At 50.4% G+C, this 25,396-nt stretch overlaps 1 protein-coding gene across 1 annotated transcript in view; it reads right to left on the reverse strand.

Moving 5' to 3' along the window:
• LOC105480657 (yippee like 1) overlaps window positions 1–19,090 on the reverse strand; it is a 40,164-nt gene extending 21,074 nt beyond the window's left edge. Inside the window, exon 1 of the mRNA XM_011739739.3 lies at window positions 18,910–19,090. The gene's annotated coding sequence lies outside the window, so the exon portion shown is untranslated. The remainder of the gene's footprint in view (window positions 1–18,909) is intronic.
• Between the last annotated feature and the right edge of the window lie 6,306 nt (window positions 19,091–25,396).

Consider the following 25,396-nt stretch of genomic DNA (forward strand, 5'->3'; position numbering starts at 1 on the left):
TACACACACACATACATATATGTGTGGATTATGTATGTACATGTGCATTAACGGGTTTCAAGTTCTCTAAAATAAAAAGTGTAAATAGACAAAAATACTATTAAGGTTGGGCGCGGCGGCTCATGCCTGTAATCCCAGCACTTTGGGAGGCCTAGGCAGGCGGATCACGAGGTCAGGGGTTCGAGACCATCCTGGCCAATATGGTAAAAACCCTGTCTCTATTAAAAATACAAAAATGAGCTGGGCATGGTGCCGTGTGCCTGTAGTCCCAGCTACTCGGGAGGCTGAGGCAGGAGAATTACTTGAACCTGGGAGGCAGAGGCTGCAGTGAGCCGAGATTGCACCACTGCACTCCAGCCTGGTCACAGAGCAAGACTCCATCTCGAGAAAACAAACAAATATAAACAAACAAACAAACATGCTGCTTACTATGTATAGTTCAAATAAAAAACATCAAAGGTACATTTTTAATTAAAAATATTTTTTTAAAATTTATTTTATTTTACTTTTTTTGAGATGGAGTCTCTGTTGCCCAGGCTAGAGTGCAGAGGTGCCACCTCTGCTCACTGCAACCTCTGCCTCCCAGGTTCAAGTGATTCTCCTGCCTCAGCCTCCCGACTGGCTGGGACTACTGGCATGTACCACCACACCTCACTAATTTTTCTTTTTGTCTTGAGACACAGTTTCGCCCTCGTTGCCCAGGCTAGAGTGCAGTGGCGCAATCTCGGCTCACCGCAACCTCTGCCTCCCGGGTTCAAGTGATTCTCCTGCCTCAGCCCCAGCCTCCCAAGCAGCTGGGATTACAGGCATGCACCACCACGCCCAGCTAATTTTGTATTTTTAGTAGCGACGGGGTTTCTCCATGTTGGTCAGGCTGATCTTGAACTCCCAACCTGAGGTGATCCACCTACCTTGGGCCCCCAAAATGCTGGGATTACAGGCGTGAGCCACTGCGTCCAGCCCTACGCCCGACTAATTTTTGTATTTTTAGTAGAGACGGGGTTTCACCATGTTGGCCAGGCTGGTCTCAAACTCCTGACCTCAAGTGATCTGCCTGACTCGGCCCCCCAGAGTGCTGGGATTACAAGCGTGAGCCCCCACACCCGGCCTAAAAGGTACATTTTTTAAAAAGAGGTGACTTAAGATTTCATAGACACGAACGTTTTGTAAAACTATGATAACCCAAATACTTGGACCAGGCCTCTCCTGAGAAGAACCAACAATGCTGACAAAATAAAAGGAGGTTTTCTTAAAGGCATCCAGGGGCTGACGACAGTGAGGAATCGCCAGGCACCATCTGGGGATAGCAGAAACCAGAGGGTCGAGCCAAGCCACTCTTGCCCTGAAAACATCTGCCCCCATCCAGCCACCCCCGGCCTCTGATAAGAAGTCCAAGGCTGGTCCCCTCCACAGAGCAGTCATCACAGGACAGCCCTCACAGGACGTATGGCCCAAATTCACACCGGTGAGAAGATTCCCAAAGCTCACAGTTGATGGATTTAGTTTAACATGGCGTTAGGCCGACAGCACCCCGAGGTACCTGGCAGAAGGAAGCGTAAACCTTTATCCTAGATCTGAAAAATCCCCACAAGTCATTTCTCCAGGACAATGAGTAATGCAGTCAACAGTAACCACACATTCATGGAAACAATGCCCCAGGAGCAAAGACAGAAAAGGCCAGCACCAGGACCAGATCCAGAGACTCAACATCTCAACGACCTGAGGCAGACCATGAGGCTCCTCTACTTACTATATTCACTGAGGAAACCGGTAAGCTTGAAACTATATGTAAGGAATAGCAAATGAGAAAAAAAAAATGACCTTGCAGAAAAACAGGAGTAGAAATTCTAGAAATAAACAGCATTAAGGCCAATGGGTTTAACAGGAATAAAAGAATAAAAAGAGAATACATACACTGAAGATACGTCAGAATAAATTATGCTTAAGAAAGAAAAGTGAGAGGCCAGGCACGGTGGCTCATGCCCTGGTAATCCCAGCACTTTGGGAGGCCAAGGTGGGGAGGTGGGTCACGAGGTCAGGAGTTCAAGACCAGCCTGGCCAACATGGTGAAACCCCATCTCTACTAAAAATATAAAACATTAGCTGGGCATGGTGGCGGGTGCCTGTAGTCCCAGCTACTAGGGAGGCTGAGGCAGGAGAGCTGCTTGAACCCGGGAGGCAGAGGTTGCACTGAGCTGAGATTGTGCCACTGCACTCCAGCCTGGGTGACAGAGTGAGACTCTGTCACAAAAAAAAAAAAAAAAAAAAAAGGCCGGGCGCGGTGGCTCAAGCCTGTAATCTCAGCACTTTGGGAGGCCGAGACGGGTGGATCACGAGGTCAGGAGATCGAGACCATCCTGGTTAACACGGTGAAACCCCGTCTCTACTAAAAAATACAAAAAACTGGCCGGGTGAGGTGGCGGGCGTCTGTAGTCCCAGCTACTCGGGAGGCTGAGGCAGAAGAATGGCGTGAACCCGGGAGGCGGAGCTTGCAGTGAGCTGAGATCCAGCCACTGCACTCCAGCCTGGGTGACAGAGCGAGACTCCGTCTCAAAAAAAAAAAAAAAAAAAAAAAAAAAAAGTGAGAAAGGTGGGAAATATGAGTTTTAAACTAAGAGACTTGAAGCAGGGAGAGATGACATTTATTTGGATTTCAGAAGGTTGAGGCAAGAGGAAAATGGGGTAGAGGCACTTTGTGAATAATTGATGATTGGGGATTCTCCAGAATTAAGGAAAGCTACAAATCCACAGACTTAAAAAGCCCAACAGTCCTAAAGCAGGATAAATAAAAATAAAGCCACAGCTAGAGAAATAATGAAACTGCAGAACACCAAAGATAAAGGGGAAAAAAGTCTTTAAAATGTCCAGAGGAAGGAAAAATGACCTGTTCAACAGAACAAGCTCCCAGGTAAAACAACAGAACCCAAAAGGCAGCAGAGAAAGGAACTAGTATGATTCTGAAAGATAATAACTGATATCTCCGATTTTACATTCAGTGAAAATATCTTTCAAGAAGTGGGGCAAAGGCGGGACATAGTGGCTCACACCTGTCATCCCGGCACTTTGGGAGGCCAAGGCAGAAGGATTGCTTGAGCCCAGGAGTTTGAGACCAGCCTGGGGAACAGTGAGACCCTGTCTCTATTAAAAAAAAAAAAGTTTTTTTAGGCCGGGCGCGGTGGCTCAAGCCTGTAATCCCAGCACTTTGGGAGGCCGAGGCGGGCGGATCACGAGGTCAGGAGATCGAGACCATCCTGGCTAACACAATGAAACCCCGTCTCCACTAAAAATACAAAAAAATTAGCCGGGCGTGGTGGCGGCGCCTGTAGTCCCAGCTACTCGGGAGGCTGAGGCAGGAGAATGGCGGGAACCCGGGAGGCGGAGCTTGCAGTGAGCCGAGATCACGCCACTGCACTCCAGCCTGGGCGACAGAGCGAGACTCCGCCTCAAAAAAAAAAAAAAAAAAAAAAAAAAAAAAAAGTTTTTTTCAATTAGCCAAGTGTGGTGTCGCATGTCTGTGGTCCCAGCTACTAGGGAGGTGAGAGGATTGCTTGAGTCCAGGGGGTCGAGGCTGCAATGAGCAGAGATTGTGCCACCGCACTTAGCCTGGGTAATGAGTGAGACCCTGTCTCAAAGAAGAAAATAAAAGAAAAGAGAAAAGAAAAGAAGAGGCCAGGCACGGTAGCTCATGCCTGTAATCCCAGCACTTTGGGAGGCTGGGGCGGGCGGATCACGAGGTCAGGAGATGGAGACCATCCTAACACGATTAAACCCTGTCTCTACTAAAAATACAAACAATTAGCTGGGCATGTCAATGGGCACCTGTGGTCCCAGCTACTCGGGAGGCTGAGGCAGGAGAATGGTGTGAACCCGGGAGGTGGAGCTTACAGTAAGCTGAGATTGTGCCACTGCACTCCAGCCTGGGCAACAGAGCGAGACTCGGTCAATCAATCAATCAAAGAAAGAAGAGGGTTGGACTGGCACAAGATACAAAAGCAGGCCAATGCGATATGAAAGTGAGCCCGGAAACAGACCACAGGTGGCCACAGACAGCACAGAGGGGCACTGCAGCGTCCGGAGAACAGTTTTCCAGGGGAGTACTGCTGGGCCACTGTGCATCTGCAGGATAAGAGAAACCAAGCTGGATCCCATTCCATAAACAAAATCACCAGTTCATCACATTTCTCAACAGAGATGACCATCGAGCAGGAATTTTGTGGAGTAAATGTCTGTACAAAGGTATACACATGTAAACATACACACAATCTTTTTTTTTTTTTTTTTTTTTTTTTTTTTTTTTGAGACGGAGTCTCACGCTGTTGCCCAGGCTGGAGTGCAGTGGCGCGATCTCGGCTCACTGCAAGCTCCGCCTCCCGGGTTCACGCCATTCTCCTGCCTCAGCCTCCCGAGTAGCTGGGACTACAGGCGCCCGCCACCGCGCCCGGCTAGTTTTTTGTATTTTTAGTAGAGACGGGGTTTCACTGTGGTCTCGATCTCCTGACCTTGTGATCCGCCCGCCTCGGCCTCCCAAAGTGCTGGGATTACAGGCTTGAGCCACCGCGCCCGGCCAATCTTTTTTTTTTTTTTTTTTTTTTTTGAGATGGAGTCTCGCTCTGTTGCCCAGACTGGAGTGCAGTGACCGGATCTCAGCTCACTGCAAGCTCCGCCTCCCAGGTTTACGCCATTCTCCTGCCTCAGCCTCCCGAGTAGCTGGGACTACAGGCGCCCGCCACCTCGCCCGGCTAGTTTTTTGTATTTTTTACTAGAGACACGGTTTCACCGGGTTAGCCAGGATGGTCTCTATCTCCTGACCTCGTGATCCGCCTGTCTCGGCCTCCCAAAGTGCTGGGATTACAGGCTTGAGCCACCGCGCCCGGCCACACACGCCATCTTCTAAATGAATTCCATTTCTTTCTCCAATATTATGTTAAAGAACTTCTGAAAAAGTCTGCCTACATTGGACATTCCTGATGGGTGATTCCCCAAACCTTAAACTCTTTTTCTTACTAGCTGTTATTAAGTCATCTTGTGCTAATCCTGAAATTTTCCCTTGGGCTTCTTAGAATCAAGAAGACCTCACATTTAGCGTTAACACAGTACATTTCATTAGATCTTATCTGTTGCCCTGAACTACTGGGCCCTTCATGAATCTGAACCCTGCCATCTCTTCCATCTGGCATCTCTTCCATGAAACTTGCTGACATGCCCTGGGGAGGTCACGGGGACAGGTATCAGTTCGGTCACCACCCTCCAGGAGCCCAGCACCATCTCCACCTCTGCTTTCCTGTCCACATGTCTCACATGGTGCATGAGGACGTCATGTGACAACTTGTCAGTACCTTATTCATATCCACGCATGTTCCACCAATTAATGGAAGAAGTGTTCTGACTTCACTTCTTACTGAACTCATGTTGAATCTTTGTGACATTTTCACCTAAGTTTCTCTTTTTACTAAAATGAGACTTAAATTAATAAACTTTTGTTTGTCTCTTCTCCTTTCCCTGGACTTCCCTTTAACAAAGATACTAAGAATATGAAGTGAAGCAGCTGAGAGAGACAGGAAACTTATTCCCAAACTGCGTATTCAGGTCTCTAGCGTTCAGAATCCCTGCTCCAAGTGACTTGAGTAGAGAGCTACAGAAACCGCCCTTCATTTTGTTCATCATTTAAAAATAAGTAATATCGGCCGGGTGTGGTGATTCACGCCTGTAATCCCAACAATTTGGGAGGCTGAGGTGGGAGGATCACTTGAGGTCAGGAGCTTGAGACCAGCCTGGACAACATGGCGAAACCCCGTCTCTATTGCAAATACAAGAATCAGCCAGACCTGGTGGTGGGTGCCTGTAATCCCAGCTACTTGAGGGGGCAGAGCCAGGAGAACCGCTCGAACCTGGGAGACGGAGGTTGCAGTGAACCAACATCATGCCACTGCACTCCAGCCTGGGCAACAGAGTGAGACTCCATCCCAAAAAAAGGGGGGTGGGGGTCATTTGCCAAGGGTTTTGTTTTGAATTTCTAAATGCCATGAATGCCTAACTGCAGATCATCTTTTGAAAAGCCACAGCCCTCACCCCACAGTCGGTAACCCCGGGGGGCCAGCACTGGTGCACATCGCTTGTCCTTCCACAAGGGACACCTGTGTTGGGAGTAACAGGGCAGAGGAAGTGAGGACCCTGGGCAGGAGGGGGTGCCAACGACTTCTAGGGGGGTGAAAATTAATTTTGTTTTAGATATGCTGCCCAGGCTGGAGTGCAGTGGCTATTTACAGGCATTTTCAGCCTAGGCCTGTTCACCTCTCTTTAGGCAACCTGGTGGTCCCCTGCTCCGGGGAGGTCACCATATTGATGCCTAACTTAGTGTGGACAACAGATTGGCATAGTGCACTACAAACCAGAACTCCTGGGTTCAAGTGATCCCCCCACCTCAGCCTCCCGAGTTGCTGGGACTACAGCATTGCGTGCTGCGCTTGGCAGGGGATTTAATTTTTTTTTTTTTTTTGAGACAGAGTCTCACTCTGTCGTCCAGGCTGGAGCAGCCGCACGATCTCGGTTCACTGCAGCCTCAGCCTCTGCCTCCTGGGTTCAAGCCATTCTTCCACCTCAGCTTCCTGAATAGCTGGGATTACAGGTGCAGGCCACCACACTCAGCTAATTTTTGCATTTTTAGGAGAGACAGGGTTTTGCCATGTTAGCCAGGCTGGTCTCAAACTCCTGACCTCAGGTGATCTGCCCGCCTCAACCTCCCAAAGTGCTAGGATTACAGGTGTGAGCCACTGTGCCTGGCTGGAATTTAATTTAATTAATTTTAATTTTTTTTGAGGCAGAGTCTCATTCTGTCCCCCCAAGACTGGAGTGCAGTGGCGGGATCTCGGCTCACTGCAATCTCCGCCTCCCGGGTTCAAGTGATTCTCCTGCCTAAGCTCCTGAGTAGCTGGGTCTACAGGCGCCCGGCACCACATCCAGCTAATTTTTTGTATTTTTAGTAGAGACGGGGTTTCACCACGTTAGCCAGGCTGGTCTCGAACTCCTGACCTCAGGTGATCTACCCGCCTTGGCCTCCCAAAGTGCTGGGATCACAGGTGTGAGCCACCGTGCCTGGTCTGGGATTTTAATTTTTAAGCTGGTGATGGGTATATACATGTCCATTTTATTAATCTTCATTTCTTATCTGTAAGTACCATGTATGTCCTGAGATGGCAAAAGGATCTTCCATTGAGTGAAAAGTGAGTTTCCCACCCCAGAACCCCAGTCCTGCTCCAGAGACAGCACAGCGGCAGTTCCTCTTGACCTCAGGAACATTCCAAAGGCACATACTCCATGTACCTTCTTCAAACTTCATCACACTCTGCTTAAGTAATCTAGTATTTTGTAATTATGAAATAAGTCATTAAGGCTGGGCACGGTGGCTCACACCTATAATCCCAGCACTTTGGGAGGCCAAGACAGGCAGATCATGAGGTCAGAAGTTTGAGACCAGCCTGGCCAACATGGTAAAACCCCATCTCTACTAAAAATACTAAAATTAGCCGGGCATGGTGGCGGGTACCTGTTACTCAGTAGGCTGAGGCAGGAGAATTGCTTGAACTCAGGAGACGGAGGTTGCAGTGAGCCACAATCGCACCACTGCACTCCAGCGTGGGTGACAAAGCAAGACTTTGTCCCAGGAAAAAAAAAAAAAAAGAAGAAACAGTTCATTTAAAAAACATTCTTTTTTTCATTTTGTTTTGAGACAGTGTCTCACTCTGTTGCTCAGGCTGGAGTGTAGTGGCGTGATAGCTCACTGCAACCTCCACCTTCTGGGTTCAAGTGATTCTTGTGCCTCAGCCTTCCAAGTAGCTGGGATGACAGGTGTGTGCCACCACACTTAGTTAATTTCTGTATTTTTTGTAGGGACAAGGTTTCTCTATGTTGCCCAGACTGGTCTCAAACTCCTGGCTCGAATGATCCACCCACCTTGGCCTCCCAAGGTGCTGGGATTAGAGGTGTGAACCACTGCACCGGCCTAAAAAAAAATAAAATTTTCTTTTTTCTTTTTTTTTTTTTGAAACGGAGTTTCGCTCGTTGCCCAGGCTCCAGTGCAATGGCGCAATCTCAGCTCACTACAACCTCTGCCTCCCGGGTTCAAGTGATTCTCCTGCCTCAGCCTCCCAAGTAGCTGGGATTACAGGCATGTACCATCACGCCTGGCTAATTTTGTAGTTTTTTAGTAGAGATGGGGTTTCACCACGTTGTCCAGGCTGGTCTCGAACTCCTGACCTCAAGTGATCCACCCACCTTGGCCTCCCAAAGTGTTGGGATTACAGATGTGAGCCACCGTGCCTGGCCCTAAAATGATAATTTTTTTTTTTTTTTTTTTTTGAGATGGAGTCTTGCTCTGTTGCCCAGGCTGGAGTGCAGTGGTGCGATCTCGGCTCACTGTAAGCTCCACCTCCCAGGTTCACGCCATTCTCCTGCCTCAGCCTCCCAAGTAGCTGGGACTATAAGCGCCTGCCACTACGCCCGGCTAATTTTTTTGTATTTTTAGTAGAGACAGGGTTTCACCATGGGTTAGCCAGGATGGTCTCGATCTCCTGACCTCATGATCTGCCCGCCTCGGCCTCCCAAAGTGCTGGGATTACAGGCGTGAGCCACCTCGCCCAGCCGAAAATGATAAAATTTTAAAGTCACTTGGGTAGTTTTATTAAACCTACATAGTAGAAAAAAAATAACTGACTAGTGTCCTGGCCCACGAAAGGCACTTAAATATCTGGGGAATGAATACTTATCAGGTGTATCCTCACATGGAGACAGCAGAAGTAAATGGGGGTTGAAACATCACTACTGCGGCTGGGGGCAGCAGCTCACGCCTGTCATCCTAGCACTTTTGGAGGCCAGGGCAGGAGGATCACTTGAGCCCAGGAGTTCGAGACCAGCCCAGGCAAGATAGCGAGACCCTGTCTCTACCAAAAAAACTTAAAAAAAAAAAAAAAAAAAAAAAAAAAAAAAAAAAAACCCAGGCATAGTGGCACATGCCTGTGGTCCCAGCTACTCCAGAGGCTGAAACCAGAGGATTGCTTAAGCTGGGGAGGTCAAGGCTTCAGTGAGTTGTGATGGTGCCCCTGCACTCCAGCCTGGGCAACAGAGTGAGACCGTATCCAAAAAATAAACACCAGTACTTTATATGAGAAGTGGCCTCTAAACATTGGTAAGCTTGTTAAAAACTTACCAATGGACCCGGCCAGGTGCGGTGGCTCATGCCTGTAATCCCAACACTTTGGGAGGCCGAGGGGGGCGGATCACGAGGTCAGGAGATCGAGACTATCCTAGCTAACACAGTGAAACCCCGTCTCTACTAAAAACACAAAAAAGTTGCCCGGCGTGGTGGTGGGTGCCTGTAGTCCCAGCTACTCGGGAGGCTGAGGCAGGAGAATGGCGTGAACCCGGGAGGCAGAGCTTGCAGTGAGCCCAGATCGCGTCACTGCACTCCAGCCTGGGCGACAGAGTGAGACTTTGTCTCAAAAAAACCAAAGCAAAACAAAACAAAAAACATGGACCCATGGGCACCAAGGAGCCTCTGCGGGCAGGGGCCATGTGGGGGGTCAGCTGCAGATTCACCCCACCCAGGCCCACATGTCCCCACATGTTCTAGGACCAGGGTCCCCAAAGAGCAGTGCACAAGCCAGGGCCCTACCAGTGCTGTCCAGGAAGGACCAGCCACAGCCTGCTGTGGCCCCAAGCTGGTCCCAGAAGGTTCCAAGAAGGAGTCTCATCTATTCAGGCACAAGGTCCTTGAGTCTGAGGCCCCCAGAGTGACAAGAATCTTGCCAAAGATAGGCGCTTGCCCTTTACATCATGCACTTGCACCTTAGGGTCTACACATTCTCAGGCCATTGAATTCTCACAACATCCTGAGAAACAGGCATCCCTGCCCACTAGTGGCCACCATGGTCCCACAGGTGGGTGCTCACTCCAGAGCACAGGTGCTCTCCGCTACTTGGTCCCGCCTGGCTTGAGAGGGAGGAGCATCAGGGGAGGACAGGCCAGTCCTCAGGAGGGAGGGGACCCTCTGACCACCAGTGTTCCAGGCAGGAGGAAGCGGTGTGTCCCCATCAGGGTCCTGTGTTGCCCCAGGGTCCTCCATGCTGTCAGTGTTCTCTATTTGCTCAAAGCCTGTAGCTCTCAGCGGAGACACCAGCCCTGGTGGCCGTAGCCCAGCCTGCTACCCTCCCTTGCTAGCCTCTTCCTGCACCTGAGCTGTCCCCACAGCAAGTGCCACTGGCTCAGCCTCTCAGCTATGAGGCAGATAGATGTAGTGACAAGCTCAGATCTCAGCTCTCGCCTCTGCCTGGTGGTTTCTCCGAGTGTCACACATCCCCAGTAGGATGCAGAGAACACTACTAACTCTTCCTGGACCAGACTGCCTAGGGCTCTGCAGAGTAAACACTGAGACCCCCACTAATTACAAAAAGCCTTGTTTCCAACCAAAACAGGCTTGCTGTTTCCCAAGCACACTTCGCATGGGCCTTATTTGGAGACCTTCATTATACAGCCCCGCCCCCAAGGCATCCTCACCTGAAGAGCCTACTGCCCTGGGCCCCCGCCCTCTCCCAGGTCCCGTCCTGTCTCCTGCCTTGAGTCTGGTCACTGCACAGATGCCTCCCATGCGCTTCATGTGGTCTCAGTCCTGATGGCGACCCTTGTCACTAGCCCTCAAAGGGGTCCTGGCAGTAGTGGCCAGGGCTGGATTTGTGGTCACTGAGAGGCATGTCATGTTAAGTTTTAACTTGGCTTTAAATGACAGATCCACTGTTGCACTGGGGAAACCACGGCCAAGTTTGGAAACAACCAACGTAAATGGGCTTTTACAAGATCTATCGGCAAATTAGGAACTGCCCTGAAGTAAATAACTGAAAGGAAAATGCTGGGCAATTCACCAGGCAAATCATCTCCACTCTCGGACACTGTGTGTTCCCAAGTTTGGAGGGCAGCTGCCCTCCATCCCCCCAAATAGACATTAATGTGGGGTATGCTTTTAGAGCAAAAACAATTTTCTGGAATCCAGAAATTTCTCTCCTAAAATAAGCCTGTAAAGTTATTTTAAGAGAACGTGAATCAGGCCCATGTCCATATGGTGCCGACAGCACGCTTCTCAAGACAAACACAATGAGGAAGCAAACAAAACCAAGCAGCTTCTGACACTCAATGGGATGGAGTGCGGACTGGGGTGCCCCTTTCTCTTTTCCAACCACCCCACCAGGTCCTCGCCCCACCTCCGGGGCACCTGTGCAGAGGACAGCCTGTTACCCTCAATCCCCAGGCTGATCCACCTACCCCTGGCACTGCCACCACCTGGCAGGTGAGCGCGGGTCCCATCCCCACTACCTCCCCGTGGAGATCTCCAAGGTGTTATGAGATGGAAAGGGGGCCCCAGGGAGATACGGAAGCCAGCGCGTCCGGGTCAGAGGCTGCAAAGCTGGCGAAGAACTGGGGTGTCTGCTGGGCATAGCGATGAAGGGGTTGGCGTGCCAGGTGGACAGAGTGCCAGGGAGAGTGGGGAAGGAACAGTGCTCAGCTCATGTGGCCCTGCCGTGTTCAGCCATGGTCCACCTCCCTAGGGAGGAGAGGGATGAGGGGTGACAGGCAGTGGTGTCACCTACCCGGGCAGCCGTCCCCACAGCTTCTCCACCTCCGTTCCCACTCGGCCACCCCTTCCTTCCCCTCCTCTTCACGGAGGAGGCCTCCCTGCTTTTGGCTGTGCCTCTCCCACCCATCACTGGCAAGACACTATCCTTGGGATAAGAAAGACGAAAAGGCCACCGCCATCACAGAGGGAATGGACGACGGATAAAACCACCAGCTCCCAGAAAAGGACATGCAGCGGCTCCCAGAGGCTGGCAAGCCAACACCAGCCCTGTCCTAAGCTGCTCACTGTATAAGAATCGTGCAATCAACAGCAGTCCTAAGAGATGCATGTCCTTATGAGCCCCACCATGCACATGGAGAAACCGAAGCCCAAAAAGGTTACCCGAGTGGCCCAATGTTGCCCAGCCAATGACCTGTGAAGCTCAATTCAAAGCCAGAGTCTCCCCACCGTGGACCATTGTGTCCAAGGTGGAACATGCAAGTAGATGTTCAACTCTGAAGGCACACTCACACTGTCTAACACTTAGCAGGTTGGCAATGATTTTTTTTTAAAGTTAGGCCAGGCGTGGTGGCTCATGCCTGCAATCCCAGCACTTTGGGAACCCGAGGTGGGTGCATCGCTTGAGTCCAGGAGTTTGAGACCAGCTTGGGCAACATGGTGAAACCCCATCTCTACAAAAAATACAAAAGCCCAAGCACAGTGGCTCACACCTGTAATCCCAGCACTTTGGGAGGGCGAGGTGGGTGGATCACCTGAGGTCAGGAGTTCTAGACCAGCCTGGCCAGCACGGTGAAACCCCATCTCTACTAAAAATACAAAAATTAGCCGGGCATGGTGGTGCGCGCCTATAATCCCACCTACTTGGGAGGCTGAGGCAGGAGAATCACTTGAACCTGGGAGGCAGAGACTGCAGTAAGCTGAGATTGCATCATTGCACTCCAGCCTGGGCAACAAGAGCAAAACTCTGTCCTGAAGAAAAAAAAAAAAAATTAGCCAGGCACGGTCGTGCATGACTGTGGTGCCAGCTATTTGGAAGGCTAAGGCAGGAGAATCACTTAGGCCCAGGAGGCAGAGGTTGCAGTGAGCCGAGATCACACCACCACACTCCAGCACTGGTGATAGAGTACGACCTTATCTCAAAAAAAAAAAGTTGATAAGGTCAGGGGTGGCCCATGCCTGTAATCCCAGTGTTTTGGGAGGCCAAGATGGGAAGATTATTTGAGGCCAGGAGTTCAAGATCAGCCTGGCCAACACAGCAAGATCCCCATCTCTTAAAAAAAAAAAAAAATGAGCTAGGTGTGCACCTGTAGTCCCAGCTACTTGGGAGGCTGAGATGGGAGGATCACTTGAGGCCAGGAGGTCAAGGTTGTTGTGAGCCATGATCACGCCACTGCACTCTAGGGTGGGCGACAGAGCGAGACAGTCTCTACAAATAATAAATTAAATCTAAACATTTTATAAGTTGATAACACCACTGGTGAAGGTGCTCTGTGATCCAGCCATTTGGCAACACCCACAACATTCCTAGGAGCATAGCCCTGGACTGGGGGTTCATCTGGGGAGCTCACCTTTGACTGGTGCACATGTGCAAAATAACTGGATAAAAGCAGCTATTACCTGAAATAGCAAAATGTCACCCTATAATAATACTGCCTGTAATAACAAAAGCTTACAAGCCACCTCAAGTTTAACCAGTAGGGGCCAGGCACGGTGGCTCACACCTGTAATCCCAGCACTTTGGGAGGCTGAGATGGGCAGATCACCTGAGATCTGGAGTTTGACACCAGTCTGGCCAACCAACATGGTGAAACCTTGTCTCTACTAAAAATACAAAAATTAGCTGGGTGTGGTGGTGGGCGCCGGTAATCCCAGCTACTAGGGAGGCTGAGGCGGGAGAATTGCTTGAACCCGGGAGGCAGAGGTTGCAGTGAGCCGAGATTGCTGCCTCTGAACTCCAGCCTGGGCAACACAGCGAGACTCCTTCTCAACAAAAACAACAACAAAGTTTAACCAAAAGAGACTGACCAAATGCACTGATAAACATGCATCAGAGACATTTCCATCATGGGGCTTCTGGAGTCTCGCTCTGTCTCCCAGGCTGGAGTGCAGTTGCACAATCTTGGCTCACTGCAGCCTCTACCTCCTGGATTCAAGCAATTCTTGTGCCTCAGCCTCCCAAATAGCTGGGACTACAGGCACCTGCCACCATGCCTGGCTAAGTTTGTATTTTTAGTAGAGATGGGGTTTCACCATGTTGGCCAGGCTGGCCTTGAACTCCTGACTGCAAGTGATCCACCCTCCTTGGCCTCCCAAAGTGTTGGGATTACAGGCCTGAGCCACAGAGTCCGGCCCACTCTGACTATTCAAACTCACACATAGTACATGAAGTCACAGGTGTGGAAGGGTCTGGAAACATTTACAACAAAGGGCAACAGTGTGGGTACAATTTGCCTGTGGCAATTCTAGCTTTCCCTCTACACACGTCCACTTCCTCCCTACTTGAATTACAGGAGGAAAAGCTCCCCTCCACATTTCAGGAACTGCAGCCTAGGTGCACAATGGGGCCCACCGACAGCATCAAACCACCTGTATGGCTGCCCTGAGACAAAGCTCCACAGCCCTCTAGACTCACCACCAGTCCCTGCTCTCTGGGGAACTCAAGGGGCTTAGCTCCTCCATTGCCCAGTGGCCCCGGATGCCTCAGCCCTCCAGGCTCTCTCCTCCATCTCTCCTCCCACCTGTGCTCAAGCACTACCTCTACCACCTCTCCTGAGACTACTGATAATGTGCTTGTACTGAGCGCTTCTTTTCAAAGAACCTGTACTTTTTTTTTTTTTTTCTTCTACCATTAGTAACAAAGTTTCCCATAACCAAGGTCCTCGGACACATCCTAGTAGAGGTGCTTTCTTGCTAACAACAAGAAGACCGGGCTGTGAGTGGTGACTCACGCCTGTAATCCCAGCACTTTAAGAGGCCAAGGTGGGAGGATCACCTGAGGTCAGGAGTTCGAGACCAGCCTGGGCAACATGGCGAAAACCCGTCTCTACAAAAAAATTTAAAAATTAACCAGGTGTGGTGGCACATGCCTGTAGTCCCAGCAACTTGGAAGGCTGAGGTGATCGCCACTGCACTCCAGCCTGGGTGACAGAGACAGACCCTGTGTCAAAAGAAAGAGAAAGAAAGAGAGAGAGAGAGAGAGAAAGGGAAAGAAAGAAAAAGAAAAGATAAGAAAAGGGGGCCGGGCGCGGTAGCTCACGCCTGTAATCCCAGCACTTTGGGAGGCCAAGATTGCGCCACTGCACTCCAGCCTGGGCGACAGAGCGAGACTCTGTCTCAGAGAAAAAAAAAAAAAAAAAAAGAAGAAGAAGGGAGGTGTAGGAACTATGTGCAACACTAGCGTTGTTAGGTTGAAAGAGTGGACACCAGACCCAGAAGACTGGATTGAGACAGACGAAAAGAGGTTGAGAATCTTAAAAACTATTTTCTTTACCCTCATGCTATATAAAGTCTCATCAAACATTCAAGCCTCCCGTCTTCAGGCAAGAGAAGAAAACAAAAACAAAAACAGATGCACAAAGAGGAACCAGGTGAGGGGGAAGCGTTTGGGTGGCGGGGGTGTATGCCAATGCTGCTGAGAAGGCAGGTGGCACCAGGAGGGAGGGAGTAGGTGAGGTTTGGCAACAGGGATGTCATCACCCCCAGGACAAAGATGAAAGAGGGTTTGACTTGCTTTGAGAGGCTTCCCAGGGTTTGATGCAAAATGTGCCACGTGTTTGTTGGCTCTGGGACCTGAAGCCAAGTTCTGCTATCTTCTTTGTAAAGTGAGGTCACATGCAATTTACAAGGCAGTCAGAGTACATGAGGTGTTAAGGGGGATGATCCTTGGGCACAGTTTAGGTGTCTGACCAGGGTCTCAGGGCAGGAGCATGTGTCACTGTTACAGTATGGCAGGGGCTCAGCAAGCCCCTCACAATCCCCACCAGGAATCCTGGCCCTGGCCCAAGACCCTGCAGGTGCCAGAGGGCCTGCTGAGCAATGGGGTGAATAACGGTTCCTAACCCCTTCCTGGGGTGTGGGCAACAGTGGCTGGCTCCAGGATTTCCATTTTACTCTCACCGCCAACAGGTTTTTAGTACTCAGCATCTGTGTAACAGGTGTAATGTCCTGGCATTTGCTGGCGGAATCAATTTCATCCTCTTGACTTCTTCTTTTTTTTTTTTTTTTTTTGAGACGGAGTCTTGCTCTGTCGCCGAGACTGGAGTGCAGTGGCCGGATCTCGGCTCACTGCAAGCTCCGCCTCCCGGGTTTACGCCATTCTCCTGCCTCAGCCTCCCGAGTAGCTGGGACTACAGGCGCCCGCCACCTCGCCCGGCTATTTTTTTGTATTTTTTACTAGAGACGGGGTTTCACCGGGTTAGCCAGGATGGTCTCGATCTCCTGACCTTGTGATCCGCCCGTCTCGGCCTCCCAAAGTGCTGGGATTACAGGCTTGAGCCACCGCGCCCGGCCGACTTCTTTCCTGAATCTATCTCGCACTACTTGCTCCAAAAACCCTTAACCCTCCATGTCTTGGCTATTGAGAACTTTCTTCAACCTCCGCTCAAATCCCTTGTCAAAATTCCCACTCCCTAGAGGTTTCACTGATTATTAGATCTAACTACTTAAAACCTTTTACGCAACTTCATTTAACTCTAATGAAGAGCATCAGAGAACAGTTTGAAAGCAGGGGGGCTTCTATTGCTTCTTCATATTCAAAACAATTTTGTTTATTAGTCTTCCATGGAGACAAATACATTAAAACTACAGGGTTGGTCAGGCGCAGTGGCTCACACCTGTAATCCCAGCACTCTGGGAGGCCGAGGCGGGCCGATCACTTGAGGTTGAGAGATTGAGATCATCTGGCCAACCCGGTGAAACCCTGTCTCTTTTAAAAATACAAAGATTAGCTGGGCGTGGTGGCTCGTGCCTGTAGTACCATCTACTCAGGAGGCTGAGACAGGAGAATCGCTTGAACCCGGGACACAGAGGCTGCACTGAGCCAAGATCACGCCACTGCACTCTAGCCTGGCGACAGAGTAAGACTCTGTCTGAAAAACAAAACAAAACAAAAACAAACAACCACATGAACAACAACAACAAAACTACAGGGTAGGCTGGGCTCACACCTATAAATCCCAGCACATTGGGAGGCTGAGACGGGAGGATCACTTGAGGCCAGGAGTTTGAGACCAGCCTGGGCAACAGAGTGAGATCTTGTCTCTACAAAAAAACTAAAAAATTAGCTGGGTATGGTGGTGTATGCCTGTGGTTACAGCTACTCAGAAGGCAGGTGGATGGCTTGAACCTAGGAGGTTGAGGCTGCAGTGAGTGGAGACTGTGCCATTATACTCCAGCCTGGGGGACAGAATGAGACCTTGTCTCAAAAAAACCCAATTTGTTTGTTGAAATAAACCAAAACAAACCAACAAAAAAGAAAAGAAAAAAGAAAAAACCTATAGGGTAGCCTCTTTCCGTTTTCCAGCATCCCTGCCCCTTGACACAGGTGCTGGTAGCACTTAGTGAAGACAGGCAAGAATCAATAACAGATGTTAGAGGAATACTACGCTCAATCTAAAGAAAATAGCTTTATGGTGAGGTATAGCAGCTCAAGCCTGTAATCCCAACACTTTAGGAGGCTGAGGCAGGTGGATCACTTGAGCCCAGGAGCTCAAGACCAGCCTGGGAAACATTAAGTGAGATCCCGGTCTCTACAAAAAATTTTAAAGTTAACTAGTCATGATGGTGTGCACCTGTAGTCCTAGCTACATGGGAGGCTGAGGCAAGAGGATCACTTGGGCTCAGGATGTGGAGGTTGCAGTGAGCCGTGTCTGTGCCACTGTACTCCATCCTGAGCAAGAGTGAGACCCTGTCTTAAACAAACACACACAAAGAGAAATGGCTTTATAAATTAGTGATTCAAAAGTGAAAAGGCTTAATACCCAGAGTTTAGTGAGAAGAATACACCCAGGTCAGTTTTTCACCACAGCAGTGCAGGATGGTAATGATGGGGAGCACTGGGTGTAGGATATATTGGGATTGTCTGTAGTAGCTCTGCAACCTTTATGTAAATTTACAATTTTTCCAAAATAAGTTATTTTGAAAGAAGACTATTGCTCGGATTGGTAATTAAGAGGGCTCAGTTATTATATAAGTGTTCAATACAGGCCCAGCCCTTAGGGGTTCCCACAAGTAGATGACATTCTACCCTGTAGGGCCCAAGAGGAGGGACCATGAAGGTCCTGGAGATCCTTATTCCTCAAACATGCCACTACCACTGCCTCCCAAGAGCCCACAACTGAGGGGGATCAGTGCATGATTATAAGACTCAATGACACCAGGATGAAGCACAGCTCCTGGCACCTGGGAGATGCTCAGCAAACATTTGTCACATCTATACCTTGCTCAAGTGAGGTGCCTGGAAAGGCTCCCCAGGGGTGGCAAACCTAGCCTTGGGAGTTGGGTAAGGATTCAGGAGTGTCAGGGGCTGGTGGGTGGGAAGAATAACGTTCTTAGCAAAGGAAACATCAGGTTAAGGTGGCTATGTTTTAGAGGAAGAAATGCAACGGAACAAAAAAAGCGTGGGGCGGGGAAATTGATGTCTTCCATGTTCATTATCTGCCAAAAATAGAATCTCAGTCTTTTTCCCATCCTTATAACTCAGTACATAATTTGGACATCAAAGATGTCAATCAGAGGCAAGCATGGGGGAGGCAGACCCTGTTTAGCTCTCTGAAGCTCAGGCTTTTGCAATCTCTGTTAATGAAACCTATGCCACAAGTGGTAAACACCGAGGACGCTCCATTTTAGTCATGATCTTTATGTGGCAACTTGAAAACCTTTTTCCGCCTTTCTGATAAACATTCCTAGGAGACCTCTTTTGCCCTCATTTCCTTGCCCAGTTGAGGCTGTATTTTTTAAGGAAGGAAAAACCAATAATCTGGGATCTTGTCCATTTTCCCTATATCTTTTCACGGTGGGGCGGGAGAAGAGGGGCAGCGGGGAAGGTGGAGAAAAGAAACGGCGGGGGAATCAAAGATTAGGCGTTGTTGTCTGTGCCAAAACGGAGTGAGCCCAATATCAACAAATCAAAATCCAAAACGGAACAAAAAAGTCACAGGCCCGCCCTGCTCGCACCCCCGCCCGCCCGGACGCCCAACAGGTGCTTCCCGGGCCCGCCCGCAGCCACAGTATCCTTGGGTGGCCACAAAGTAACCGCCCGCGCAGCTGCAGCCAGGCCCGCCCGTACTCACGGCCGCTCCGCGGTCCGCGCCCCGGCCCGCAGCGCCCATCCGGCCCGGGCCCCGGTCAGCGCGGGCTCGGCTCTCAGGCGTTCCCGGCACGGCCCGGGACGCGCTGAGGCCGTTAGCGCCTAGGCAGGGCGCGAGGCATCCTCCCGCCGCCGCCCCGCGGGCCGCCTGCCCTTTGTTTTGGAGCCGTGGCCCGGCCCAGACGCCGTTAACGGCCTCGGAGCGCGGCACCGGCCAATCAGCGCGCCTTGTCGCCAGCGCCCCGCCCCCATCCTGCCTCCGTTCCGCCCCGCGTCCCGCCTGCCCCGCGCGCCCCCGCCCCGCGCGCTCCAAGCCAAGGAGCTCCGCCAGCTCGCACCCGGCCGGGAGCGGCTGGAGCGCACGTGCCGCGGGGCGCGCCGCACTCCCATTGGCTGGCCCGCCGGGCGCGGCCTCGGAGCCACCCTGTAAGGGCCGAGGGCCGCGGGGGCGGGGCCGCGGGGGGCGGGGCGAAAGCGGGGGCGGATTCCGCGAGGAGCGCCGCGCGCGGGCGCAGGTTGGCCGGGCAGGGAGGCTCGGCCTGCGGGGCCGGCGGTGGTGCACGCGCGCACTGGGAAGAACACCGGTCACCCGCTCCTCCGGCTCGCAGGGATGGGCCAAGGGCGTGCGGGGCCCGCAGCTCCGGGAGCTGAGGCGAGCTTGCGCACAGCTTCCTCGGCCAGCGCCGTGCACGTCCCGCCCGTCCGCGCGGTCGGCCGCGTTCGGGGGTCGGTGGCGGAAGGCGGCGAGCGGGGCGGACGTGGAGGCCGAGGCGAGCTCGTGTGCGTCGGTCCAGGATCCGCCTTGGCCGTACCCCTCCGCGGCCGGGTCCCCAGAGTGCAGTCGTCCGTGCTGTCCCGTCCCCACCACCCTCTCTGAACCCAAGGACCGAACCCCCCAGAACCCCCACGCCACGGAGGACGCCACGGGTCTGCGTCCGGCCCCTCGCTCTGTTCTGGGAGTGCCGCGGCAGATCCGACAGAAAGCCCCTTCCTCTGGGTAGTGCTCTCGTCGCCCCGGCAGCCCGCGCCACCCCCATGCCTCTAATGTGACTGTTTTCTTGGTTCCATATCCCCTCTTTAAAAACAAACTATATATATATATATCTGTATATTATTTGAAAAAAATATATCTATATATATACTTGAAGGCTGGATGCAGTGGCTCACGCCTGTAATCCCAGCACTTTGGGAGGCCGAGGCAGGAGGATCATTTGAGCCCAGGAGTTAAAGACCAGCCTGGGCAAAATAGTGAGACCCTGTCTGTACAAAAAAAAAAAAAAATCAAGAAATTAGGCATGGTGGCGCATGCCTGTAGTCCCAGCTACCTGGGAGGCTGAGGCGGGAGGATCACTTGAGCCCAGGAGGTCGAGGCTTCAGTGAGCCATGATCGCGCTGCTGCACTCCAGACTGGGCGACAGAGCGAGACTCTTCCTCTTAAACAAAACAAAACAAAACAAAACGAACAACAAAAAAGCAAACAACAAAACCACTATTGAGGTCACAATGTATATAACATTGTTATCAGTGTCCTCTGGACGTGTTCTCTTGTTTTCTGCAACCCACTGTGTTTATAAAGATCTCTTCAAGCCGCTAAATGTGCAGCTGACTCATAACTTAGATTGTGGCCAGATGTTGCTTTTTTTGTTTTTTTTGTTTTTTTTGAGACGGGAGTCTTGCTCAGTCGCCTAGGTTGGAGTGCAGTGGTGCGATCTCGACTCACCGCAACCTCCTCCTCCTCGGTTCAAGCGATTCTCCTGCCTCAGCCTCCCGAGTAGCTGAGACTACAGGCGCCTGCCACCACTCCCAGCTAACTTTTGTATTTTTAGTAGAGACGGGGTTTCACCATATTGGCCAGGCTGGTCTCGAATTCCTGACCTCAAGTGATCCGCCCGCCTCAGCCTCCCAAAGTGCTGGGATTACAGGCGTGAGCCACCGCGCCCGGCCCCATTTAACTATTTTAAAGTGTACAGTTCAGCGGTATTAAATACATTCATAATGTTGTGCAACCATCATCATCATCCGTCTCCAGAACTCATTTTCATCTTGCCTAAGTAAAGCCCTGGACTCATTAAACAATGACTCCCCATTTCCCTCTACCCCATGCCCCTCACCACCCCCAATCTATTTTCTGTCCCTATGAGCTTGACTACTCTAGGTACCTCATATAGATACCTAGTATTTGTCTTTTTGGGTCTTATTGTGAGTTTTGTGGCTCATTTCACTTAGCATAATGTCCTCAGGGTTCATCTATGGTGTAGCACGTGTCACAGTTTCCTTCCTTTTTTAGGCTAATATTCCATTGTATGTAGATAACATATTTTGTTTCTCTGTTCATCTGTCAGTGGACACCTGGGGTGCTGCTTCCATACTTTAGCTATTGTAAATAATGCCACTATGAACTTGATGGTACAAACATCTATTGGAACCCCTAGTTTCAGTTATTTGGGGTATATACCCAGAAGTGAAATTGCTGGATCATATGGTAGTTCTATGTTGAATGTTTTAAGGCAATTACATACTGTTTCCCAATGCGGCTGCACCATTTCACATTCTCTCCAACAGTGTACGAGGCTTCCAGTTTCACCACATCTTCACCAACTGTTATTTTCTGCTTTTTGACAGTGGCCAGCCTGGTGCGTGTGAGACTGGGATTCATGATGGGTTTGGTTTCCCCTTCCCTCGTGATTAGGGGTGTTGAGCATCTTTCTGCAGACTATGACCACGTGACCACATGACCCATTTCATCTGTACAAGGTTTCTGTTTGGGGTGATAAAAAAATTTGGAATTGGTGCAGTGGGAATGACTGTACAACAATGTGAATGCCACTGAATTGCCCCCTTAAAATTGTTAAAATGGGCCAGGTGTGGGGCTCACGCCTGTCATCCCAGCACTTTGAGAGGCCGAAGTGGGCAGATCACCTGCGGTCAGGAGTTCAAGACAAGCCTGGCCAACATGGTGAAACCCCCGTCTCTACTAAAAAAAAGTACAAAAAAATTAGCCGGGCGTGGTGGCGGGCACCTGTAGTCCCAGCTACTTCGGAGGCTGAGGCAAGAGAATCGCTTGAACCAGAGAGGTGGAGGTTGCAGTGAGCCGAGATGGAGCCACTGCACTCCAGCCTGGGCAATACAGTGAGACTCCGTCTCAAAAAAAAAAAGTTAAAATGGTGAATTTTATGTTATGTACATTTCACCACAATAAAAGTAGTAAAAGAAAGTCTACATTGTGATCTAGTACACATATTTGTATGAACAAGAAGTTTCATGATTTAATACATACTTTTATTTTGGGCAATGCCCCAACATTTCTATCCTCCTCTGTTTTTATTAACAAAATCCCAGGCATGACCTTCTGGGTGGCCTCCACAGCACCATCAGCCAGGCCTGCACCTGCCACCCCCCCTGCCTGCCCCGTGGTCGCGCCATTTATAATCCACTTTCCCGCAGCCCACTCGCGAACACCGCCTTCAAGCTCCAGGGCTCCCTGCCTTTAGCGTCCCAGCTCCACGTCTCAGCATGCCCGCCACCTGGGGGCTGCCCTCCCCCATGCCCATTTCCTCTCTGACCCCTTTCCCACACCCCACCCTTGCCTGTCCTGGAGAAATTAACCGACCCGTCACCCCGCTACTGGGAAGCTCACCACTGCAGCTGGCTGCTTACTTCGGGGACACCAGTTTCTAGGGAAGCCTAGTCCTCCTGAAAACCCTCCGCCTGCTCCACCTCCGGGTCCGTGCAGGTTCCACCATCCTGGAAGATGATCTCATGCCTCCTCCCCTCTGCTAACTCTGTGTCCAACTTTACAGAGAACTTAAGAGATGGGAGAGGACTCCTCCCCGCCCCCACCGCTAAACGTCCCATCCTAAACATCTGCCCTGCCTGCTGCCACGAACACATGGTTCGCCCTTTGTCCTGCGCCCCACGGCTTACTCGGCTGCCCCATCAGGGTAGGAGCTGTGTTCTTTCTCAGCTCCACGTGCCCTCTTTGGTTATGCCCACCTGTTCTGCAACTTTCAGGGCAAGTGACGCAGAAGGGCCTGGCCTGGGCTCCTCCCATGTCCACCTCCTATTCTTAGGGTTCCATCCCAACTGCTCCAACATTATGTCGCCAAACGTCATGTCGTCACATCTGGGCTCAGCCCATACCTTACTGGATGGTCCTACTAGCATTTCCTACAGTGGGGCGCTTTTTAAAAACACTTTCTTCACTTAGATTCTGGAGCCTTACTTTCTTCCTCACTGGCCTCCGTTTCCCCACCTGTCCTTACCCTCCTGATGTTGGAGGCCCCAAAAGTTGAGCCCTTAGGTCTCCTCCTTTCCCTCCACTGGCCTGACAGGTGATCTCCACCAAGCTCATTGGCAGTGGAGGACCACGGTGGAGCCTGCTACTGATCAAGTGTGTTCCTTGCCGACCACAGTGGCTCATCCCTATAATCCCAGTACTTTGGGAGGCCGAGGCAGGTGGATTGCTTGAGCCCAGGAGCTCAAGACCAGACTGGGCAACTTGGTGAAACCTCCTCTGTCTCTCTCCCTATATGTGTATATCTATATAGCTATATATTTATATATCTATATCTCTATGTTTCTCTATATATCTATATAGATACATGTTATGTATATATTATATATGTATATACATAATATATACATAACATATATATTATATATCTATATATAACCAAGCCTCTGTCTCTGCCAGCTCATATATATCAATCATATATATGTATTATATAATATATATATGCATTATATATTATGCATATATCTATATATATCTATATATAGAGATATATATATTTTTCAGAGAGAGAGAGATATATGTGTATATATGTGAGCCACCACACCCAGCCCATTTTAACAATTTTAAGGGGGCAATTCAGTGGCATTCACATTGTTCTACAGCCATTCCCACTACCAATTCCAAATACATATATATATATATAGGTATATATATACACACACACACACACACATATATATGCAAAATTAGCCAGGTGTAGTGGCCACACGCCTGCAGTCCCAGGTACTTCGGAGGCTCAGGAGAGAGGATCACTCAAACCTGGGAAGCTGAGGCTGCAGGGAACACTCCAGCCTGGACAACAGAACAAGGCCCTGTCTAAAAAAAAAAAATGTGTGATCCAGGCTCGGTGGCTCACACCTGTAATCCCAGCACTTTGGGAGGCCGAGGTGGGCAGATCATGAGGTCAGGAGATCGAGATCATCCTGGCAAACACGGTGAAACCCCGTCTCTACTAAAAAATACAAAAAATTAGCTGGGCGTGGTGGCGGGCGCCTGTAGTCCCAGCTTCTTGGGAGGCTGAGGCAGGAGAATGGTGTGAACCCGGGAGGCAGCGGAGCTTGCAGTGAGCGGAGATCGCACCTCTGCACTCCAGCCTGGGTGACAGAGGAAGACTCTGTCTCAAAAAAAAAAAAAAAAAAAAAAAGTGTGTTCCTCAGCACAAACCCTCCCCTGACCCCCAAGCTCTCACCTGCTGCAGCTGCCCACTCCCAGTCTCACTTGGAGGTCTACACTTTAAACTCGACACAAACCAAACCAAGCCTGTGTCTTCACCAGCTCAGTTAAGGGCATGGCCATTTCTCAAGGCACAGGCCAAATCCTCAGAGTCCTCCTTGACTCCTCTCTTTCCCTCACACCACAGGTCCAACTCCTCAGCAACTCCCCGGGCTCCCACTCCTGTCACCAGCACCCAGGGCCTGAGCCACTCTCCTCTCTTGTCTAGATTATTGTCATTGCTCAAGTGGCCTCTAAATTACAAACTTTGCCTCCTTAACTCTATTCTTTACTGATCGATTCTTTTAGAACAAAAGCCAGATGTATACCTCCTCAAAAACCCCAGGTAAAAGCTAGAGTTCATTAATGGGCTGAAGTGATTTGGCTCCTTCCTCTCTTACCTCCTGAGTTTCCTATTACTGTCCCAGCAAGAGTTTAGCCAACTACAAAGTATAAAGTTTTTTGTTTTGTTTATTTTGAGACAGAGTTGCTCTATTGCCCAGGCTAGAATGCAATGGTGTGTTCTGGGCTCACTGCAACCTCCACCTCCTGGGTTCAAATAATTCTCCTGCCTTAGCCTCCCAAGTAGCTGGGGTTACAGGTGCCCACCACCACACCCCCTTAATTTTGTATGTGTGTGTGTGTGTATATATATATATATATTTTTTTTTTTTTCTTTTTTTTAGTAGAGACGAGGGGTTTCACCATGTTGCCAAGGTTGGTCTCAAACTCCTGACCTCAAGTGATCCTCCCACCTCGACCTCCCAAAGTGCTGGGATTACAGTTGTTAGCCACCACACTGGGCCCAGAGTTTGTACTGGGGCTCCATCACACAGGCGTTAGCCGGGCGCGGTGGCTCACGCCTGTAATCCCAGCACTTTGGGAGGCCGAGGCGGGCGGATCACAAGGTCAGGAGATCGAGACCATCCTGGCTAACACGGTGAAACCCCGTCTCTACAAAAAA

The sequence above is a fragment of the Macaca nemestrina genome, chromosome 15 (assembly GCF_043159975.1).
Source record: "Macaca nemestrina isolate mMacNem1 chromosome 15, mMacNem.hap1, whole genome shotgun sequence".
Classification (NCBI taxonomy): Eukaryota; Metazoa; Chordata; class Mammalia; order Primates; family Cercopithecidae; genus Macaca; species Macaca nemestrina.